The sequence below is a fragment of the Mastomys coucha genome, unplaced genomic scaffold (genome assembly GCF_008632895.1).
Source record: "Mastomys coucha isolate ucsf_1 unplaced genomic scaffold, UCSF_Mcou_1 pScaffold13, whole genome shotgun sequence".
NCBI classification, from domain to species: Eukaryota; Metazoa; Chordata; class Mammalia; order Rodentia; family Muridae; genus Mastomys; species Mastomys coucha.
Window position 1 is genome coordinate 7768823 of NW_022196895.1, and position 4616 is coordinate 7773438.

Sequence of the window (4616 nt, forward strand, 5' to 3'; positions counted from 1 at the left end):
CACACACATACCACATACCACAGACAGACAGACACACACACATACACACACATACACACACACACACATACACACACATACACACACACATACACACACATACACGCACACACACATACACACACACATACACACACACACATACACACACACATACACACACATACACACACACATACACACACACACATACACACACATACACACACATACACACACACACATACACACACATACACACACACACACATACCACATACCACAGACAGACAGACACACACACATGCACACACATACACGCACACACCCATACACACCATATACACACACATATCACAGACAGACAGACAGACACACACACATGCACACACATACACACACATGTACACACACACACCACAGACAGACACACACATGCATACACACACATACACATACACACACACACACACACATACCACAGACAGACACACACACACACATGCACACACATACACACACACCCATACACATCATATACACACACATATCACAGACAGACAGACAGACACACACACATGCACACACATACACACACATGTACACACACACACCACAGACAGACACACACATGCATACACACACACACACATGCATGCATACACACACACCACAGACAGACAGACAGATACACCTAGTTTATATTAAAGTATTCAGACTAGAACCAGGAAACTTGCATCCACCCCTGTAACAACAGCACCCAGGAGGCTGAGGCAGGAAGAGTTCAAGTTCGAGGCCAGCCTGACATATCAATGCATAGTATGATTCTGTCTCAAAGAACAAAACCCTCAAACAAACAACAATGAAAAGAAAATATTAATAGAGGTAATGATAAATAATTGAAAAAATATTAGTGTGTGTGAATGTGAGTTTGTGTGTGTGTGCAAAAGTTTGCATGTGTGTGGGTATGGTGTGTATGTTTATAAGTATATACACGTGCTGTGTGTGTGTGAAGAAATTGTATTTTTTTCACTGAGTTCTGGGATCCAGCTCAGGCTTTAGGGCTTTGTGGTGGTGCTTTTGCACATGGGGCCACCCTCACTGCCGCAGTTTCAGAGACAAGCCCCTCTATCCTCCAAGAATGGCATGGAGTGGGTGGGCGGTAATGAACCTGCCCCTGAGTGTGATTGTGTCCATGACAGTGTGTACATGCATCACACTCTCATGCATACATCTTAAATACATCCCATCTTTGTCAATTATGTTTTAGAAATAATCATAAAAACAGAAGGCAGAGCAGGAACCATCAGGGCTCCTGGGGGGCTGAGGCTGGTTCATGTTTAACCCGGGCAGGGCCGAGTGCCAGGAGCTAAGGAGTCTCTGCTGCATTATCTGGATGGCATCAGAATGCCCTCACGCTGTCTTACTGCCAGGTTCCTTTCAATTCCTAAATAGCTGTTAATTACTACTAACCAGTTTTCCCAGGTGATTGTTAATGGCCATTAACCAATTTCCTCCAATTATGCTGCTCTTTCAGAAAGATAGGCTGTAGCTTTGACTTTAAGTGACATTTTTACTTATTAATTTTATGTGTACTGTGGCCCATGAGTGTGGAGGACAGAGAAGTTGTAGGAGTCAGGCCTAACCTTCCACTAAGCAGGTCCCCGGAACTAAACAGGTCATCAGTCTTGGTGGCAGGTGCCTTTATCCACTGGAGTTCCTTCTCCCCTCCCCCAGTGTCTACCGTTCTCTTCCCTTGGTTACTGTAAACAGTGCGTGCTAACATGGTCCTCCAACCCACCTCCATTGTCACACAGTGAGCATAGTTGCCCCAACAGAGCAGGTTTTACCCCTGGGTCCAGGGAGCTAGACTTTCCACTTCTCTGTGATCCTGGCAGGAAAGTCACCTGGTCACTCCTTCCACCTGTCCTCCACACCGAACGCTTCCCTAACCTTGAGGTTTAAGTAACTCCGTTATGACTGACAGCTCTCATGTATGTGGTCAGGAAAGAAGGGACAGACAGACAGATGGATAAGGGCGCAAACATAAAGGATAACCTGACTGAACTGTTTCAGGAGACTTAGCTCCCAAGGTCGGTCACGCTCAGCAGGCAGAAGGGACCAAAGCTTGAGCTTACCCGGACTCCTTACAGGGACTGAGACTGTGCTTACACCTTACTTTTCTAAAGGCCCCTGGCTATGCTTGTTCTATTTTGATCACCAGTTTGTACCTCCCTTGGGCAGTCTGGGGGAGGAGGTCCCCTGGCTGGCATGGTTTCCCAACAAACAGGTTAAGTGGTGGGGCAAGCTGGTTCACAGATTCTGTGCTTGGAGGTTGAACACTCACATTCCAGCAGGGTCAGGAAACAGGAAGCCAAACAAAGGAAAGGAAGACAGAGGAGGAGGAGAAGAGGGAGGAGAGAAGGTCTAGCCTCCCTCAGACCCAGCAGGCTGCCCTCTGGCTTTGAGTAGTGGAGGCTATAGAAATCAAAGAGGTTTTGGTTGTTGGGCACTTTGTTTTTAATTAAAACTTTGTTGTAAAGAACTTATGAATAACATATAATTAATTTTAATAATATGTAAAAACAAACCAGCATAAATCTCTCCCATATGTACAGTTTGAAGAGTAGCACTCATGAGAACATTCGTAAGCCACAGAACAGTGTGTGTCTGAAGCCCCTCTCGAGGGGCGACCTTTGACCCGCCAAATGTCTGAATTCACAGCACAGTTACATTTAAATCTGCCAAATTATCACCTTCCTTGGTCTTTTCTAGGGAAGAAATGGTTTCCACTTAAAGGATTCTCAGCTTCCTCAAAGCCTCTCCCCCAGCCACCAGAGAGGAGCTATCCCCAACTGCTTCCTGTGAAAAGGCTTGGGAACCCCTGCAGGGAGGCCCTTCCTGTTACTGAGGTCTGTTTAGCTGCCCAGTTTTTCCCCCCTAAATTCTGCTGATATTAGAGCCAGAAATATTACCAGTTAAGGGAGCAGCAACCAACTCCCTTTGCCACAGATTTTTAAGGAGTGGGGTGGAGAAGGGCTAGGTCTGTTACGTGTGCAATTTCCCTCCAAAACACAGGCATTGAAGTTTGCAGCAAGGAATTTTCTTCTTTCTTACCTGGCCTTTTCCAGAAGGATATGGTATAATAATTCCTTATGTTCTGTGTGGTCAGCCTTGGGTGCCTCAATCTGGTGCAGGCAGAATAGGACAGACTGTGTTAAGCCACACACTGTTGAGCCACCCTGCCTACCCACTGCGGGTAGCTGATGGTAAGGTAGGGTGTGTCATCCTGCCTAAGCATGCCATCTGAAAGTGGGTTGTGATGGAGCCTTAGCTATCTCTAGTGCTGTGATGAAGTATCCTGGCACAGGCAATCCAGGGGAGCAGCAAGGGCTAGTTCTGGATTACAGTTCAGTGGAGATCATTCCACCACGGGTAGGCCAGACCTGACAGAGGCAGGATGACAACATTGCATCTGCAGTTAGAAAGCAGAGAGCTAACAGGAAGTGTGGCTGAGCTAGACCCACCAAGTAAGTGTTCAAACACATGAACCTATAAGGGACATTTTACATACAGACCATAGTAATGGGTACCAGCCTTCTGCATCATGGCATGTGACTCTCTGCCAACCTTCATTTCTTGCCAGGAGTGCCAACCACCTTTGCCAGGATCATCATATACCTGCCACTTGAGTTTTAAGCTGACTGCCCTACCAGCCTCTTTTTTTTAGCTTGCTTTTTGTTGCTATGAGAAAGCATTGGCCAAAACCAACTTGGGGCAAGGAAGATTTTATTTTAACGTATATTCCCAGGCCATAGTCTATCACTGAGGGAAGTCAGGGAAGAAATCAAGACAGGAACTGAGGAGACCACAAGGGAACTCTACTCGATCACTTCCTCTGGCTTACTCAGCCTGCTTTCTTATATGCCCAGGGGTAGCATCACCCACAGTGAGTCCGGTCCACTCCAGTCAATCTCAAACAAGACAATACCTCATAGACATGACCACCAGTTAATCTGACCTGGGCAATTCCCCATTTCAGACTCCTTCGAATGACTATGGGACCGTGTCAGGTGACAGCCAAAGCTGACTGACTAGAGCACATCTTTAGCTGGACCTAGGGTGTAGCCATGAAATCAAGATGGAGTCTCTTGTGCCACCTGCTTGCCTTCATCTTCATCGTATTATTCAGGATCCTTCATGATCATGTCATTGAGCTGACATTTTTGTCGTGCATCCAACTCGATGCTCTGAGGCTCTTGGGTGGGAAAATCTTACTGAGTTTGGCAATGTCACTGATCATCAGGGTCCAGGGAGAACAACTTCTCCTTACTTCTCTCTGTGAACTTGCCTGTTATTTCAGAGAAATTGGGTCCCAAGAGTCACAGGAACTTCTGGTTCTGAGTCTCCTCCAGCTGGTATGGTCCCTGGCTAAAGACGGCAGAGGTTAAGTCGCTGCCAAACAACAGCCACTGGACTGACAGGTGAAACCTCACATATAAACAGGTCTGGGAACTTTTCTGAGGGGAAAAGCTCATTGCTTTCATCAGATCCGTAAAGGCTCTTGCAACCCATAGTGAGACAAGACCCATTGAGCATGCTGATGGCTGCTTTGTATGTGGCGGGGGGGGGGGGGG